We start from the raw sequence: 20,944 nt of genomic DNA on the forward strand, positions 1-20,944 counted from the left end.
CCCGCACATGCCAAGTTCAGCCTCCACCTGTTGCCTTCCTGGGGCCACATCTCATGAGCTACAAGTTGATCTGAGGATGTTTTCCTCTAGTGCTGGGCTTGGGTGAATCTGTGAACTGATGCTACCTGCAGCTATAGCTAGGCTTGGGGCTGCTTAGGAAGATGTATGTGGTAATGCTGAGGTCAGATGCTCCTTGTTTGGTGTTTGTGAACCTTTGAGAAATTTTAGGAAGGTCTGCAACATGACCTAAGACAGGCTATTTGTATGGAAAAGCCACTGAAAACAGCTTGGGTGGGCCTGCAAGTTGGGTGGGGTGGAGTCTCAGGGAATTACCACAGTGGGTAAGTTGTGTTAGCTATATTAATGGAGATTTAGATATGGGGATACCCTAAATCTGCATGCTGGGAAGGGGGAGGTCTCAACAAAGAAACAATGCACTTCTGTCTGTGAGAACACTGCCCCTCCAGCCCTTGCCCTGAAGCTAGAAAATTCAATTCCTCTCTGGTGCCTCTCAAGCTGCTTCCACAGCCTTGGAGCCCAGAGCAAGTGGGTGCACCAGCTAGTAAGTTGCACAGGGGCCCTTTAAGAGGAGCACCTGGAAATTCAGTAGCCTTACGTGTCACTCAGCTACAATCTCCTCTGGTTTTCACAACCGGAAGTTATGGGGATTTCTCTTCCTGGCACTGAAACCCTGTGCTGGGGAACCTGGTGTGGGGCTGGGACCAGCCTCTCCTCAGGGGCACCTCTGCAGACAAGAGATTTAGCTGCCACATGTGGATATGGGGGCTTTCTATGTCTCCACCCATCCTACCAGTCTTGATGTGGCTTTTCCTGTATATCCTCAGTTATACAACTTCTGTTCGGCTAGACTTCAGGTGATTCTCAACGGTGGTTGTTCTGTAGTTTAGCTGTAATTTTGATGTGGTCATGAGAGGAGGTAAGCAGAGCATTTCCCTACTCTGCCATCTTGACCAGAAATTTGTATCTATTATATAATCCATTGACTTTAAGTAAAGGAAATTACCCTCTATAATATGAATGGGCCTCATTCTATCAACTAGAAGGCGTTGAAAGAAAATACTGAGATTTCTCAGAGAAGAAATTCTGCCTTAAGATTGCAGCATTAATTCCTTCCAGAGTTTCCAGCGTGCTAGCCTCCCCCCGCCGCCCCTGCCACTGCCGCCACAGAGAACTCTGACTGATGTACCATCCATCTTTCAACTTAACCCTAATTTAGGGCAATGGTGAGAGATTAACTACATCTCACCTGATTAGATTTGAAGCTATTCGGTAGACTTTAGAAAGAATGGCAGTAGAAAATTAAAACTGAAAATAATATGCCCATAAAAAATGAAAAACAAATGATCATGAAAAATTGGAGAGCTAAATAAAAATTCAAAACAATAAAAGATGTTTGTGGTTATAAACTAATAATGAAAAATTGAATTATATTCAATAATATTTACTTAAGAAAGTAGGGTAGTAATCAATGATTTTTTGTTTTATTTTTTATCTTACAGAGACTTAGAAAAAAAATATCAAGTTTTTTTATGGTATACCATAGGAGAACAAGGATACCTGTATGATTATTTGAAATACTTCACAATTAGTTTGCAACTTCTTTGCGAGTAAAATTGGAAACGCTTTTTTTCTTCAGCCTATCACTTTTGTCCAGGAAAAAAGGCAGTGCCCATTAGTAGTGATTCCTCTGAACTCTGAAGTTTTCTAGCAGTAAAACTTTGGTATGAGGATGTTTCACACAATCCCAGCCCTTGGCTTCTTCTTGAGGCCTGGAGTGAAGGCAGGTGCTGATTATCCTCAGCTCTCACCTTTCCCATCCTAAATGACATCTTTCTTTTCAAAGCAGAATGCAAAATTCTGTTTACACTGGATACAACTATGTAAAAACATTTCTATCTTAACAGAATTTAAAGAGATACAAAGAAACACATTATATGTGTTTTGGTATTGATGTTTATATACAAATAAAAATTATTCAAGTGGGGTACATTTGATCAAAGTTGACTGGATGGATGAAGAAAAAATATGTAAAGAATCAGATGACCTTATTCTGTTTTTCAGGGGGTTAGAATCAGGAAATGGCCTTTCTTAGTTGGGAAAAACTGTGAGGTGGTCTGGGAATGATGGGGTACTTTGATGGCAGGGAGTAAAGGTAAAGAATGCAGGCCACTGATGTGGAGCCTGACCATCATAATCTCAGTTTCAGGACATCTAAAACTTAACATCTTCTGTAAATTGGCCCCACTTCTGACCTGGCTTCCATAAGTAGCTCCACTCTTCTCTAGCTGTAGGTTCAAGCCATCTTTTAATTTATTCCTTTCTCAGTTGCTACTCCCACTCAAATCTTATCTGTTTTCATGTTTTATAGTCATGTTATTTGTTATTTTTCTGCATCATTTTATTCCACTACAATCACCCTAACTCATTTCCACCCTATTTCAATAACCTTTTAACTAGACACCCTGACATGTAATATCTCACTTCTGCAGCCTTTTGTGCATTCACAGTGACCAGATTAATCTTCCTATAACACAACTATCAGGCTTCTCCTTGACGTAAAGTAGTAATGATAATAATAATGTGCCTATGGATTGCAGGCTGGATAGTTGAGATCCTTTCATCTGTCACACAGATTCTTCCAACAAAAACCTTACCTGACTTATCCTTTTATCTTTCTACTTTCCAATGTAGCTAAATTTATCTCCTATCTTCAAACCACAACTCCATGTATGTCTCACCTATGCCTTAGATTATGTCCAATGTAAATTCTATCTAAATGCTTTGCTTCCTTTGAGATCAGAGCGGAGACTTCCTTGTCCAAGAAACCATGGTGGGATTCCAATATCAAGCCATCTATTCACCTCCTTACCAGTAGTGGAGTTTTTCTGAGATATAGCATAATATAGGAAAAAGAATCTTATATAGGTTGGAGCCCAGCTCTGCCACATACCGGCTATAGGAGTGTGACAAATGACTTCACCACTCTGCCTGTTTTTCATCCTTGAAATGGGGATTAAAATGGTTATCTTAGTTAATTTTTTGTCTTGTTTGTTTATTTTCATTTATTGCTTCTTTCCCTCCATTATAACATAAGTTTAAGAAAGCAGAAATGTCTGTTTTATTAGTTGTGTTTTTCTCCTGTGGCAAAGAGTAGGAATCCATACTATTTGTTGAAGGAACAAATAGTTAGCACCCAACAAGGGTGTCACAAATGGTGGCCATCATCATTATCATCATTGTCATCATCATCATCAACCATCATACATCTTTTTAATGTTGCCTGGAGTTGCTATTTATTTTTTACATTTTGTCAGGATTATATTATTTCTTCTTTACAGATCTTTAGGAACTACTTGATGATTGGTCCTGTCCAAAAATTTACCTAGCTAATACTATATAGAATTACATGTAGCTGATTATTTGAGGAAATGAATGTCTGTGAATAGAATTAAAGCTTATTTAGTGGCATTTTTTCCCTAGAGACAACATATTCACGTTTTATTGCAAGTAATCCAACCGGAGATTATCATCTGCCTCTAGGCTTTTCATGTCACATGTATTTACTTTTTTAGCAGCCCTTTTTTAATTGTTTTCTATTCCCATTCAAAGCCCATAAAATCATAATATGTCATATTTTAATAGAGCCTCAGAGAAAATGATTTCTGATGAACACATGAAAGATTTTTAAAACTAAAATTTACAGGCATGCATGTGAGAAGGGATGATGTTATATAAGTAGGATTTTGTGGTGAAATTTCAGTGATGCTGTGAAGACGTCAATTCCCAACAGCTAACCCTTTTCTCAACCCAATCCACCTTCACAGGATAATTTTTCAGCCATCCAATTGATTGATTAGTCTTTCCTCCTACAAAAAGGATAAGATTTCACCCTCTTTAGTCAGTTATACCACAGCTTGAAACAGTGTATTTTATTCAAACTTCTTTTTTTATAATAGTATTGCAACTATATATTTTTGTCTTCTTTCATTGGCGTTAAATATACATAACATAAAATTTACCATTTAGCCACTTTTAAGTACAATTAAATGGCATTAAGTATATTCACATTATGCATACACCTATATATTCTTTTTTTTAATAAGCAGCTTTTATTTTGATGCAAGATCTGATAAAGAAGAAATCAGGGAGAGCATGGCCAGCACTGTTTCATGGAGTTTGACCATTTCAGCATCAAGATCTGCAACCCACCTGAAAGTTACAAAACCTTTCTTTTTGCCTAGTTAAAATTGAGACTATTCATCAACACAGAATTAGAAAATAGGTGTAAAAATCCACATGGTAGAGAGACTGAACTGCTGAGGTTCAGTGAGGTTGACCAACTCGTTTGAATCTCTGCTTCATAATTTGAGGTCTTTTGTTTGCTTATGAAAAATCAGACACTTGGACAAGTATTGGCTTTAAATAACTTGTTTTTGTACATTTCTTATTGGTATCTGTAAAATCATCTGTGTTGCTATGAATTAAAGAGTAACATTTCGAATTACCCTACCAATTGCCTCTCTCTCACATGTCTCCAAGTGCAGACATGCATAGGTGAAGGCAAGAGGAAATAGGTATAGTATGTTATCGGTAATCCTAGTAATACTGTCCTACCTATGTGTTTATTTGATAATTCTGGCTGAATAAATTTGGAATAGTTCAGGAAAAAGAGAGTTATGTTATATTAGCAGGGATTTTACATAAAAATCTCTGATGAGATAGTCTTGGATACTGAATAATGTCTTTATTGTTCTTTTTCCATAAAAAAAATTAAAAGCATTTTTTTTGAATTACACAACTATGGTTCTGAAATTCAAGCACCTACACTTTTTAATGCACTTTCTCTATTATTTTGGTAATAGCTACATAAATATAGATTTAGGATATTCTGATTGAAATTCCTAAAGGGGATTTTTGTGAAATTTAACAGCAAAATGTAGTTGACACTCGTTCTGTGTTACCCTCAGGCTACAGTTTTGATCATAGTCTGAGCTGATTCATTCCTGTCAGCACCATGAATTTTATACTTGTGTCACAGGTAAATTTTACAATCCTTTTGCCTTTTTTAAGTACAAATGAAGTAAGGGTGAATGCAGTTATTATAGTTCAACCCAGATCTAAAGAAAATAATAGTATCAAACCAATAATATATACAGACCAAAATCAGTCCCCTTTCCACTCTGATTGCTTAATTTAATTTATTGTAATGCTTATATTAATGTAAATACACACTCATTTAAATAATTATAATCATTTTAACATTAAATTCATCAAGATAAATACAAAAGAGGAACCAATGAGCTAGAGATTTATTAATTGTTCTGTGATCATAAGAAAGCAGCGGCTACTTTGTTACTAAGTCATAGAAGCAGTACAGTCCATTATATAATATTTTTCAGTTTTAAAACATTTTTAAGTCCCTATTCCCCTTTGCACAGGTATTAGACACTGGTAACAGTCACTTTGAATTTTTTAAGAAAGTACATTCTGATTGTAGGTTCTCAAGAAGGTTAAATATAAATTAGTCATAAAGCCAATGGAACAGACAGGGAATGATTAGGCTGTATGATTATTTCTAAATTTATAGTGTTTTAACACCACTAGTATTTAATTAAAAAGAAAAACGGAGCCATTTTTATTTTACATGATTATTTAAGACCTCAAAATGAATGTTCTTACTCTGTAATGCTGCAGTTCTAAGCAATGTTGAAGACAACAAAGTCTTATTTGATAGTCCAGCCTTTCAGTGAAGAGCTCTTCTTCCTGTCTTTGATGTAGGGATGGTTTATTTAATCAATTATTAATCAAAGTTATGGCATTCTTCTTATATATTTAGGTAAAACTAAAAGATGACTTTCCCAAGCCTTATTGCTTAAATAAAAGTTTAAATAGAATGAAAACATTTGACTTGGATGTGGCAGATTGTGCAGTGATTTAAGTTTTAGACAGCAACTGGTCTCAATTGGGTGCTCAGATGAAAAGGTGTGTGTGTGTGTGTGTGTGTGTGTGTGTGTGTGGTCAATGCAATTTTCTAGAAGGTGATGATGAGCACAGGCCAAAGTATCCAGAACACCTTTGATAACCTTCCTTTTAATAGCAAAAGCCAGTACAGATAATTTGATTAGTATTTTCTTTGCACAGGTGTTAAACTTGACAGGAAACAGCTGAAATACACAGCATTGTGGTGCGAGCCGGGCAGCTGGACACTTTGTGCATGGAGAATCTTGAGCAGTTGGTAACATTTGGCAGCTTAATATAGAAAAAAAAAATGACTGCTAGCAAAATCTCAACTGCTGCTAATTAGCAGCAATGAACTGTGGGTAGGACAGTGCGTTTTAATGTGAGAAGATTTTTACAGTAACCACCACATGAAGGGGGGAAAATAGAAAGAAATGCTCCCTAGCTGACCCTCGTGGCAATCCAAGCTGCATATTGCAATAATCCTGTAAATTACTATGCTTTCTTATACAGTAACTTGAGTTAATTAGTAATTTAACATTCTTCTACACTATTAAATGTCTTTCTTGCATTATATTATGTTGTTTCATGGGCTTACCTTAACACTAATGGGGTTTTGTTATATTTTCCCAAAACAGTAACAGTAAAATAAAACTGAGCTAGAAAATTAATTAGTTATCTTTTACCTTTGATTTACCTGTTATTAACAATTAAGTGGTGGTACACATTTTTAAAGTGGTTTCGGAGGTTATTTTGAGATGAATATACTTCCAGAATATATTACAGAGGAAAAGTGAATAAAAATGAGTAGTGTGCATGCTTCAAGAGACTGTGCTGTAGATGCAGAATGCAATGCAAACACGTTTCACATTTCCAATCTAATAGGGAGGGGTAATAACTTGTGGCTAGAGAAGAGGGTGAGGAGGATAGAGGTAGAGGAGGAAAGCTTATTTACCTACAGCCACTAATTTTTAAAAGAATCTTTGCAAAGGAAATCCATGCTATTCATGGATTTATGTTATAAAATGTAAATGTGCTAGATGAGATGGTGGATTTTATCATATAGCCATTAGAAAAAAAAAAAGGTGCACTTTTGTAGCCTTGTGGTTTGTAAATGCCAGAGGATTTTGTAGAATTCTGTGACTGGGGAAAGTGATATTCAAAAATTTAAATAATATAAATTAAAGCATGCAATGTTAACGTGCAAGTAGGAAACTCTGAGGTGAAGAATTGTAATAAACCAAATGATTGTTTACTTGAGCAGAAAAAAAAGAAGTTAAAATAATTAGTATGTTTTTTAAAAATAATTCCTTAACCAGTATCTTTTTCTTTTCCTGCAAACCTAATTTCCCTATTGAATGAAGCAGACAAATATAGCAGTATTGCACACATGCACTTTAAAAACTGTTCTTATGCACTTGAAATTGAGATTCTTCTGTATTCTGTATATTAAAGATAAAGGAAGCGTTTTTATTTGGCATCTCAGTGATCAATGTGAACTTGACAGTGAAACAATTTAGCAAAAGCTGGGCTTCAGAAGAAAAGCTACGGATGTGTACGTGGAAAGGCATGAATTCAGTACAAAACATTTCCAAAAGATTTTGTCTCTTGGGGCTCCCTCTAAAAGCGTGTCTGCTACCATTTAAAACCCCATCCTTTGCAGCTGGATTTGAACATTCCATAAAAAATTCATCCGCGCTTTAAGAGATTTCTGCTTTTCTGTCCTCTCTATTGTTAGACAAATTGAAGTGTGCACTCGGAAGGAGAGTGGCAGTGAACTGCGAATTTATTTACTCATTCGATTCTAATATTGAGAGAATCTACTCGCTCCGTTCAAAGGGTAGAGCAACAATGCAAGTGACATCAGGTCACCCAGCACTTCATAGCTACCTGTGAGATAGAATTGTTCTCCTTGCAGATAGGAAGTGACTGAAACCTCTTTTTCTCATCAATGTCTATTATGATTGATGGCTCTATGGTCACATTGAATATGCCCTTTTTAAATAATTCACAATGTCATCACCATAGTACTAGTTTATAACTAGCCTGTTATTTTTACCTTTGTTCATTCACTATCAGAAGGTTAGATAAATTAAGTACTGTGTGGATTTTGGTAGCATTATAACCAACCAAAGTAGAGTGTTTATAGCCCAACAACAGCAAAACATGATTTTTTATTGTTTACTTTTTGCAAAAGTCTCAATGTCTCCTCTCAATAAATCCTAAAAGGAAATTCTGATAAAACAGAAGCACTTGTAGCACATCTTAACATGAAACCACACTTTGTTATTAAGTCATCATAAGACTTTCAACATAAAAAGCAGTCATGCTGCATTGAGACAGATGAAATTTTACCTAACTACTGCACTTATTTCAAAATAAAAATATTATATGTATCTAATGACTCTATAATCATAAAATTTACAATTACTTCTAGACATGTAATGTACAAATTGTTAAACCAGCACTTGTACAAAACAGCAGTAAAAGTATATATTTTAAAATATAATGCTTAATATTGAGTATGTACTATATGAGAAATAATATAACAGTTTGTTTTCTAAATTGATTAGAAATCAGTTTATTTAATTCTTAAAATGTTGATGCTGACCTTCAAAGTCTTTAATTTTATTAGATACATTTTAAATTATTATTTAGCAGTTCTATTGAATGGACCAGCACTAAATAGTCACTAAAATGAATAATTATGTCTCTTTTATAATGTAAGTTTTGAAAATTGTTTTACACACTAATTATTGATTGATCAATTATACAAATTCAAAATATATATCAAAGGACTATATATTGCCTTAAATAACCACAGCTTCTTTATATTCTAGTTTTAACATTGTGATCAATAATAATTCAAATATTTTATTTGTGCCAATTTTCTTACAAAGTATGAATGTTTCAGATCTGAGGTTAAGAACATTCATTTTCTTAAAACCTAGGTATCCTGTGCATATTCAACCTGTAACATATACCTTTTAGAGATAAATTGTGTGCTTAGCAGAAGTGTGCCTTTATAAAAATTAACCTTGGTGTTTTTATTTTGGATTCATATTATTTGTTGATTTTACTATTGAATTCTGTTTCTCAAATTATTAATATAAGATCAAATGACAGAATATGTAAAACTTATCTCAACTTAAAGTACATGATCAAAGTCTCAATACACTATCATAAGTAAAAGCAGCCAAACTAATAGCTAAGAATTGCAATGTGATCAGAATGCTATGATTGAAAGTATGGAGCTTCCATTCATTCATTTACCCAATACATATTTATTGGCCACTAGGAAGTGGAGAGACCTGGCTTTTGTTTTTATGAAGCTTACATTCTATCAGGGAAGACAGACAACAAAAATTTTTAAAAAATAAATAAAGTAATCTCAGATAGCAGTAAGTGCTTTGATACAAATAAACTAAGGCAATGTGCTAGAAAGAGACTGGGGGAAGGTCTCAAGGAATTTATTCAAACTGATTGGTCAAAGAAACCCTCCCTGGTTGGGTGGTAAGGTGCTGAGACAAATAATGAATAAGCACCAGTCATGCAAAGATATGGAAACAGATTATTCTAGATGAGTTAATCCCAGATCCTATAGAAAAACAAACCTGGTATTCCAAAATGACTCAAGTGTTGAGTAGGCTGATATACTGGTACAACATAATGTCAAGGAGACAGGCAATGGCCATTGTAAATGTGGCATTTAGATCAAAGATGTGTGCATGACATTCTACGTGCAGTGGGAAGCCATTCAAAGGTGTAAACTGGAAAGTGACATCCCTTGGTTTATGTTTTACCAAAAATTCCTGGCTGTAGAGTTGGGCAAATATCGGAAGCATTGCTGTCACTTCCAGTCTTACGCTGTTTAACTTCTGGAGCTATTTAACTACTTTCATCCAGTATACAAGTAGGGATAGGTACAACAAGATCAGTCAGAAGGTGCCTAACACAGTGTTGGGCAACTGGTAAGTCCTCAATTAATGTGACATCGTTTTTTTCTACCTTTTCTTTTGAAGGCAAAGTTTCAAAATTACTAAGCATAAAATTCAGCTTATCACTACTGCTGTTTATGAATTCTCATTTTTATATTTATTCAACCTGTCGGTGAATAAAATGAAGTAAAAAAAAAATTCAGTAATTGTTACCTATTTCACAGGACAGACCACTTAAGTAATAATAGGTATTAGTAAAATAATTGCATTTATTGAGACTTTAGGATGTATCAGATACTATTCTAAGCTTTTCACATATATTAGCTGGTGTAATCTTACAACAAAGTTCTGGGTTAATACTGTTATTATCCCGTTTTACAGATGAAGAAAGAAAGCCAGAGAGGTGCACAATTTGATACGTCACAGTGATACAGGTAGGATTTTAACAAAAATGTGTTTTCTCCAAAGTTAATGTTTTGACATGTGATATTTTTAGAGGTCGTTGTCCCCAGTCTTCACACATGAAAATGTGTAGCTTTTGGGAAAGTTCATCCTCAATCCCAGCCAGTTATCAAATCAAGCCCCAACTGGAGATTTGAGCTCCACGAACAATAGGAAAGATCATTTGATGTATAATGACTAAAAAATAATGGTAGTGTGAATACATTTTCTTTCTACTTTACAGCAGATCTGCATTTAACCAGGGTCCTAATTAGAGTGAAACAATGTTTATGGCTTTGGAACCCAGTCAGTCTGGGAACAAAAGAAAGCCTTGAGCAAATGGAGGCACTGCGCTAAGTAAAAACTTTTTTAAAAACGAAAGACAACTGTCATTCTGTCATTTCTAACATTCTCTTCTCTTAGATAAAGCACAGCATAGTATATATATGGCAGTATATTATCATATACAGTACTATCATATTTTATTGTTTGGCTATTGGAACTAACAAAGATTGAAAAAACGATCTTTCTAAATCCTCATTTATCACATGCTTTTCTAAAACAAACAAAACAAATAAAATCTCTACCCAAAGGAAGTTTATGTAACCTTTTTAATCTCTCAGGGCCCCTCAGCCCAAAATGGAAAACTAGAATAGGAACTCGAGTCTGATTACTGATTTACTAATATTTCTGATCCTGGTAGTCAGAATTATTCCAATTTGGTGTGCATTGACAAATATTTGGTAATGACATTTGAATACGATTTATTCATTAGCTTACCTCTAGAAAATATTTTTTTCAAACCAATAGTATATATATGTTCATTTTATCCTTTAATGGGAATGTGGTTCTTAGATATTAATAATACTTTTGTTATTTTTCATATAAAAGATAAGAAATAGGCTTAAAAGCGAACTTCATGGTTTGATGATGGCCCACAGAACAATGGGACAAAGATGTTATTCAGATTGTTAAGTTATATGTATATAACACATTTCCAAATAAAACTTCTGATTCAAATTTAAAAAAAAAGTCCTCATTACTTTAATGCAAATTTCTCCAATCTTTATAACCTGTGAGAACATTGGTGGCATTAAAATCAGTATTCAAATGATGTGTTATTTGTTTATATTACCTGACATTAGATATATAGCACCCTATAAAACACTTCTCTCTTTAAAATATTTCTAAGGGTTGCCATTATTTCTCTCACATAGTCTGCTGCAATTTGACTACAACCAGCTCTTGCCTAGACTGTTGACCAGTATCTTGTCTTGATGCTCCTCCAAGTGGGTCTGTTCCCTACTGGTAATTGCCACCACTCTATTGGGCATTGCAGTTATTATCAGCTCATCGCCAGCACACCCATAGCTACAAGTTCCTGATATTATCTGACCCTCTCAACTGAGCACCACATTCATTCCTACTGTTCCTCTAGGAATGGCAGTTCGCTTTTGATAGTTATTCCATTCTCCCACAATGTCAAATGGTATACTCTCTCTTAATATAGGGATGTCTGTAAGTGGTGCTGATTAAACTTTAATGTTATAGAGATACAGCTCTTAATTGTCTTACAACATTCTACCATCTATCTGGTCACGTGTTTGTGAGGTAATAGTTGTACTACAGAACTTTTACTCCCATTTAAATATCTAGATATACTAGGTCACATTTATCACACTTAGCTCCTCATCAGTGGGCTCAAAATTCAAATGTAGGTTTTAAAGAATCTTTAAATGCAGTGCGAATAAAAGGATAATACTTTTAAATTAGAAAATGAAAGGCTGGGCATCACTGACAACTCATTAAGAATTTTTTTTTCCTTTTTCTAAATACCAAGACAAAGAGCAAAGGTCAATACTTGGGAATCCATCTTATAAGATCTTTCTTAATCCTGCATACATAATTCTCTAGTGACTTATAGATCATCAACCTATTGGTGAGATATTTAGCTACTAGAAGGCATTGATTCTGCCAAAAGTTCAAGCTTTCTAGTAGAGAATCCTGTGCTTACATGAATTATTTCTCTATCCCAAAGATGTAGTGAGAAGGAGCACTCACTCTTATCTTTCCCCTTTTTGTCTTTAATGGATAATACATGAATATTTACATTCTATTGACAATGGAAAATGTTTGACACCAAAATGTTATCTCATTGTTATTAATATAAACAAACAAAACAACAAAAAGTGCAAACAGTTAAAAAGAAGACTAACACTATCACTGCTATTGGCTTGATGGTCTTGTCTGATCAAACTACAGAAAGTAGCCTGATCTAAGAACTGACTGGGATTACACAACAGTTTTCTGGATGTGGCTGGAATGTGAGAATTCCACATTGATTGTCCATGGATTTTAAAGAATTGATCTTCTACAGAAACAAAATAGAAATAAACTACCCTTATCCATATGAAACACATTATGAGCAAGATTGGTTTTCCAAAATCCATGTTAGATGGGACTGTAGTGTCTGAATGGAAGTCTTTACATTATAAAAATTATAATTATTTTGATTTTTGTCCACAATCAGCTTGAAATGTTGCAAAACTCTGCAGGTGCTTACTGTTATAACAAAATCATGGGAACAGATGGCGCAAGGTACCAGGCCAGCTCAAGGGATTAAATGTGAGGCTTTGAAATTTAAAATTAAAGCTGGGTGATCTTGGGAAAATGTGGCTGCCAAACATGGTTGCTTGAAAAAAATAAAATAAAATAAAATAAAGTTGTCCAAATTTTCTTGACAAGCTTATTTACATTCAAATGACTGGGAAATATTAAGTAGTTATTAAGTACTCTTGGCAGGGAAAGGCCCACCTGGACAAATTAAAATATGAAATGCTCACTTCCATTATGGTGCTAAGGCTTTGCATGCCGTGACCCCCTTCTTAGGTTTAGTTCCTAACAGGAGCCAATTTATTTGGGCAAGGTGGTACATTTTAGTTGCTTAGGTAAGATAACCTAAACACTGTCTCTTTTAAATGCACAGAGTGAAGTGTCTTGGTTGAGTTGCTGATGCTAAACTTAGGGATTTACATCAATGGCTGTTGGTAGAAGAAATGAGAAAAATAAAGTTTTAAAAGTTAAAATGGTCAAACTGAATTGACTTATTTTAAGAAGGAAATCTATGCTAAAAAATACATTAATAGAAACATATTTAAAATATCAAAGTTGTTATACTTAATTTGGTATTTCTAGTACATTCCTTATAATAAAATGTGTTATAATACATATTAGAGCATTTGAGCAACTTCTATGTAACATGGAATTTATATATTAACTTTAATATTCTTAACTTTTTTTTTGCAAGGCAGATAGTTTTGTCTTTATTTTCAGATATAGAAACATTCTACATTACTTGCCAATAAGTTTAAAAAATTTTAGTATAAGATTGAATGAGAACCGACCGAGTGGCGCATTGGTTAAGAACTGGCTTGGGATGCCAGAGGGCCCCAGTTCGGATCCCACATGAGGGCCAGTGACACTGCCCTCTACAGCTGAGATGCTGAACAACAGCTCAACCTGGAGCTGGGCTGCCGTGAGTTGCCATGGGCTACCATGTGCAGCTAGCAGCCAGTGTGAATGGCCAGCAACCCCTGTGAGTGGTCCTCTAGAAGCTGGTGGCTGATCTGCCTCGCCCGGGAAAAGTGCAATGATGGTGCCAACATGGGCCAGTGAAGCAAGGTCCTCCACAACTAGACTGAAGAACAAAAGGACAACTACTTGTCTGTTCCCCTTCCCCCAATTCCCTAGCGCTGTTCCCCCAATTCCCCAATAAAAATCTTAAAAAAAAAAAAGGATTGCATGAGTTTGGCTTCAAATATTTTTCTTTTTTAATTTGCCAAATATGTTTGCAAGTATTATCTCCTTTGATTCTATCAACAATACCTTAAGTCAATTCATTTATGATAATACCCATTTTGTAGATGAAAAAAGACAGCACTTTTGGGAAAGACTGTGAATTGCAGCATATCATATAACTGTGAATTGGCAGAGCCAGGCATGGTACATGGGTTTCTTGTGCTATAGTTTAGTACTCATATTATTTCCATTGACTGATTGGTTTGGTTAAATTACCCTGTAAAAGAAAGAGGCATTTGGGGATGTGGATAAAGCTAGATGAGTCTTTGTCTTTCCCTCCGGAAAAATCTATCTAGTGGCTTAACATCACTTTGTTTCTTCTCTTCTGGGTTATGGTGTTATTTGTGATCATAAATTAGATTCTTCTTAGATTTTTTAGGAGATTTTGAGGCTTCTAATAAGCTGAATAAGTCAGACATATATGAAAGATATCAGTCTAGGCATTTGAGACATAGGGTAAATAAAACATAAATCCTGACATTAGGATGGTCATAATCTAGTTAAATTGTGTAATATATCAGACAATATGCTGAGAATTTTACCTATTTTTGATCTTATCTAAACTCTTCAAAAATATGCTGACATGATAATTATTCCTATTTTAATTACCAAGGAACTGAAGCTCTGAAAGAGTAATCAATTTGCCTAAAGTCACAAAGCTGAAAGGCAGAGATGCTGGGATTAATATACAGGTCTGATTGACTAAAGATACTACATTATACCACCTGCCAGAGGAAAAGAGACAATATACACAATTAAAATATGAGGAATCAAGATAAAGGGATATAATTGGAATCTAAATAAAGTAATATGAAAAGAGTCTGATTGGAGAAGTTTATGAATATACGTGGTGACATAGATTGAATTGTTCTTGAAGAAAGGAAATAATCAAATTTTTACTCATGTATAAGGCAAATTTGAGGAGGGAGAGGTTCAAGGTCATCTATCTTGGATTTTAGAAGGCTATCACAAATGCTTAGGTAGAAATCATAGTGGGGCCATTGCAGAGATGAACAATTTATCTTTGCATACACCTCTCCCAAGTACCTAAAATAAATACAGTATTTCTAAAGCTAAGCCTTAGATTATACAGGAAGACTTGGATATGTTCAAGAAAAAAATGTTTACTCATTTATCATAATGTCTTATTCCTTCTTTTTTCTTTTTCCTTTTTTTTTTTTAAGATTTTATTGGGGAATTGGGGAAGGGGAACAGCCAAGTTGTTGCCCTTCAATCTTAGTTGTGGAGGGCACAGCTAGCTCAACTCCAAGTCCAGGCACCATGCGGCTGTCCGGTGGCAGCTCAGGGCAGCTCAGCTCAAGGTGCCGTGTTCAATCTTAGTTGCTGGTGGGTGTAGCCCATCATCCCATGCAGGAGTTGAACCACCAACCTTGTTGTTAGGAGAATGTGCTCTCACCAGATGAGCCATCCTGCCACCTGGTGGCAGCTCAGCGGTAGCTCAGCTCAGGCGCAGCTCACTGGCCCATGTGGGAATCGAACTGGCAACCCTGTTGCTCAGAGCTTGTGCTCTTAACCAACTGAGCCACTCGGCCGACCCTATCTTATTCCTTCTTAAGGAAAATTTTTCTTTAGTACTATCTTCTCTGACTCTAATTAACAGTGAAAGCCCCAGTGTTTGTTCATGAAGAACATAATTTTTATTCCAAGTTTGAAAGCCTTGCACATTACGCCTATATTTGATTGGACAGAGAATTGACTAGAAATGAAATCCATGCTGTTGTGCAAATCTTTAAAATCTTTAATGAAGGTTTATTCAGAGTAAAAGTATGGGTTTTACTCACTCATTATTAATGGATAAGTTTTTCTAGTGTCCTGAATATTAGAGACTATTTTGTAACTATCAATGATGATAAAAAAGAAGCACATGTGGTGGAGACTGCACTCTCAACAGACCAGGAGTAGAACATCCGGTCAGTTTTATGTCTTTGTTTGCTTATAGAAATGTTTCAAATATCCCCTAAAATTGTGGCCATATTTATAACTGAAGTGCCAAGCATAGCTCTGCCAAATTTGTAGTTATCATACAATTTAATAAGAGCATACCAGCAGAAGAAACTGATACAATTAAAACAAAAACTATAGAATGAGATTAATGTAATTGTTGTGCAACCTGTTACTTTTAATTACCTTCTTAAGGAAATATTTTGTACCATTGACTACATCACCCATAAAATTTCCTGGTTATACAACAACATTTTAACAACTACAATTCCTCACAGAACTTCTCAGAAGAAAATCATCTATTTCTCTTCATTCCATGCAATACTAAAAAGTACAAGCTTACAAGCATTCAGAGGAAAGTAGACTCAATATGAGGTGAGGCCAAGATTGTGTTTTAAGAAGTTCACCCATTCTATTATGTCATGGAGCAGTGCTGGGCATACAGGTTTTCAGTATTAAAATGAATTACAGCTTTTAAAAAACATTTAAACACAAGAAAAATCGTACCTACTTTTCACCCAGCCATGGATTTGATGACTAAAGATGTGCAAGACTGCAGAGGCCACAATAATGCTCTCTAAACCAAAGTGTCTTGAAAATCCACTCTTACTGAACTATGTTTTGTTATGCCTTTGTTAATGGGTTAGATAACCTATTAATCATAACTTTATTATTCATATGTAAAATGGAGGAGGACAATTTAATCATTTATTAAGGCAGTTTATTTACTTTCCCCTCACTTTCTTTTCCTAAGAGTTTGTGCCCAATAGCTAAATAAGTTACAGTGGTTAGATTCTGGAAGGCACAGTAAATTCATTGCACAGTTGAACTTCATGACTTTGAAAAAGGAGAGTGTTCAGGCTCAAGTAAACCATCAGCTGACCTGATAGTACAAGGTGCCAAAGGCCTAGGAGGATCTGAGAGTGGCAGAGAAAGCAGGTTCATGAGGCTTTATGCTATTGAAAGCCAATTTGGTTACAATCATTGATTGACCTTATTTTCTTCCTCCTTTCATATACCTGACCTATCTTGTCTTAGTGACGATTTTAAAGACTTTAATTAGGTAATAAATTTATAAGAGATGGAATAGAACAAATATCTGCCAGGATCAGACCAAACCTTTCTGCTTTGCACACCAGACATTTCATTGGGATGTTTTATTTGGCAGGTACAGGCTGGCAAGCAGAACTGATGTAAATTAACTAGAAAAGGATAAAAGTAGGTCCAGGGACCAATCTAAATTAAAAAAAATAAGGACTTTATATTGAATGCCTTTGTCTATCTCCTTGTGCTGTGTCATTGGAGCACATATGGCTCTCTGCATCAGTCTGCCCTATAACAAAGCCAGTGTTTATTCTGGCTGATACTTAGAAAAAAAAAATGTGAGCTGCAGAGTAAAAGCATCAGGGACCATGTTGAGACATTAATTATAAATGTACAGTTCTAAGAATATTTTTCCACAAAACATTACTTTCTAGGAAGATGTTCTACTTATTAAAAGGAAAAAAAACAACTTGTTATCCAAGATCCATTCATTTTCTAAATTAAAGGACAATGACTTCACTAAAATATATATTCAGGCAAAAACCCCATTAATACTGTAATCAGGCAAAATATTATCCAGCTTGGGAATACTACAGCACATCAGAATTATAGTTTCTAACATTTTGATACATAGTAATGATTTTGGTGTGAAAGAATATATTACTGTAAGAAAGAAAAATATATATTACTTTAGTTGCATCCAAACTTGAAAGTGTTTCTCATTTTAAATTATCCATCTTTTTTCAATTTAGAGAGAGTTTGGTTCAGTTGAGTCCTATTTTTGCAATATCTTAGGATTTTAAAATATCACCCTGTTTTGAAATGTAAATTAGCACACATTGGTAGGAGAGAAATGGATTATGAGTTATATATGGGCCAAAACTCTAATATCCAAGCCATATGGTTCTAATCCAAATTGGAGTATTTCTTTTTTAGTGGAAATAATTGGATTTACTCTGAATCATTGAGACATTATCAATTTAGAGTTTTTAGGGAACTTAGAAAATATCTCAATCTAGATGAGGAAATAGAGACTTAAATCATTTTCCTCCTATCAAACAGCTAATGAACGGCATAGCTACAACAGTCTATCACAATAGAGAAAAATACAACACCTTCCTTCCACAACCCCTCCAAATTTTGTGTAATACATGCCTCAATTCCAGAGGTGATGTATAGGATCAATAGTTAAGAAAGAATAAAAGTTATGCATCAAAGAAGAGCTCTTTCACCTGCAAATAAGCCCACAACAAATAAACATTGACTACTTCTTTTCACAGGGTAGAAAATAAACCCACAACAAATAAACATTGACTATTTATTTTCACAGTATACTATCTTAACAAATAATTCAAATTAATTTTTCCTTAAGCACTTACATATTCATTGAGAAATAAATTAGGGTTTAAAGTAGTTAAAGGACACGTGCCAATGCTCGGGTTTTGATATACTATATGATATATTACAGAATTTTCAGTCTTCATACTATGTTAAGTTTCAATTTCTACTGAAGTAGAATGGTCTTAAAAATGACTTAAATTATAGTAATAATAATATCAGCTGACAAAATTTAGGAGAGTCTAAATATCGTGTATTTCAATGTGAAGATTCTAGGGTTAAAAAAAAATCCATTTCTTTTATCTCAATAATAATTGTCCACCTGGTAGATTATCTGTAGTCATTTTGGTGTCAGGCCAGCCCTGTCATTCAGTGGCCTGTGTTGCCCATCATCCATTACTCTCAGGACATACATTCTTAGAAAGAAATTCTAATAATAAAATTAAATATGTGAAAATCAAATAAAATCCAATAGCACATTTCAAAATCATATAGAGGAAAGTTCCTCTTTAAAAAAATAGAAAATAAAGTCCTCTTCTCTTAGAAATAACTTTAAAACAACTAGGAAACTGATACATATTTCTTCCTTGATAAATTTGGGAGATGACTGCAACCTCAAACTACAATTTGTGAAGAAGTGCTGCTACATAGAAGGAAAGTCTAACAGAGACATGTGAAGAAGCTGACAGAAGAAGCGTGGGGTTGCAAATCTCAAAAGTGTCAGAGCAGAGAGTTCGCCAAAAAAAAAAAAGAAGTCCACACTAAAGAGTAAATTAAAGAAAAGTGCAGCTTGGAATAATGGAATGGGTTTTTTTGCTAGCAGTGGTAGCCAGCACCTACACTGGCATGAAAAGAAAACAATGGATATCAAGGTAGAATCTCATGGAGAACGATATTTTTCAAAAGTCTTGTGACAGTGAGACAGAGTAAGAGAAATCCTGCTTGGGAAGAAGGTTACAACTGCAGTATATGCATCCAGGAAAAGGTAAAATCAAAAAGCTTGTGTGGTAAGGGGGATTCCTGCTATCCTGGAACATGCCATTGGCCCCTTCTCCATGTAGACTTCCTGCAAACAGCCTGTCCAGGAAGAATCATCTAATAACGAATAATTAAAAAAAAAGGAAATGAGCACAGGCTCTGCAGAAGAATAATCAACAAGGAGCTAGCAAAAATATCTATAAAAAGAAATTGCAAGGGAAATTATGAGAAAGAACAAGAAACAATGGTAGAGGAAAAACACACACTAGAAAAAACATTGCCACAGAGCAGTAAAAAATTGCAACAAAAATGTTGCTTTGAGGCAAATAATTAAAAGCAAAATATTAGTGAAGTACTTGTCTTTATAAACTAAGAGTCCAAAGCAGTTGTAGAAAAGTTTTGGAACGATGCGATTTAAAACTAAAGCTAACCATGAGCTGGTAGTACTGAGGAGAGTAAACAAAGAGAAAAACTGTGTGTTGTAACGAGGTCCGTAGTGAGAGCAGTTCAGAGAAAAGGTTCATTTATGAAAATAAACAAACAGTAAAGGCACAGTAGGCAAAAGTTAAAAGAGTTGTGAAATAAATGCAAATAAATAAGGATTTTAAAAGATTAGACCAAATGTATGTATGTGTGTGTGTGTGTATATATATATATGGTTGTCGGAAAAGCCATGACGTATTTTTTCTATGTTTTTTGTTGCAAAAAACCATATATATATATATATATGGTTTCATGTTGATGAAGATGAGAAACAGAAACAGAAAAAAATATTTTGCAACATTTCAGAATTCAGAATGTATAATTTAAAATGGCATATTTTATCCTAAAAAAATAAGAAAAAAAACAAAACAAGCAATACCCAGATACAGCCTAATAAAGTTGATTTTCAAAAACAACAATACCAGTTCCTGGCATGCCACATGCAATTAAAAACAACCACCATTTACTAACACATCTTAGGCTAATGAAGAAATCAAATAAATATTTTTTAAAATATCTGGAAAATAATGATAACATAAACTTACACATCAAAACTGTATGATTAATGAAAACAATGCTCAAAGGAAAATTTTTGTTTTAAATATTTATATTAATATACAAGTAAAAATTAAAACTAAGTAAGGCTCAGCTAAAGTTAGATGAGTGAAACCAAAATAAGCCTGAAGAACTGTAAGGAAGGTATCAATAAAAAAGAAAGCAAAGATTAATACTATAGAAAAATAATTCAACAATGATTTTAATAATTTTTTTCTTACAAAAAGAACCAATAAAATATAAATATTTAGCCAACCTCATTTAAAAAAAAAACTGACAAAAAACGCATACCCCTGAAATAAGAGATGACACTCAAGGAACAATGAAATAGGAAGTTAATATAAATAAACAATATTTAAATGTGAACT

This window comes from Hipposideros armiger, unplaced genomic scaffold (assembly GCF_001890085.2).
Source record: "Hipposideros armiger isolate ML-2016 unplaced genomic scaffold, ASM189008v1 scaffold_30, whole genome shotgun sequence".
Taxonomy (NCBI): Eukaryota; Metazoa; Chordata; class Mammalia; order Chiroptera; family Hipposideridae; genus Hipposideros; species Hipposideros armiger.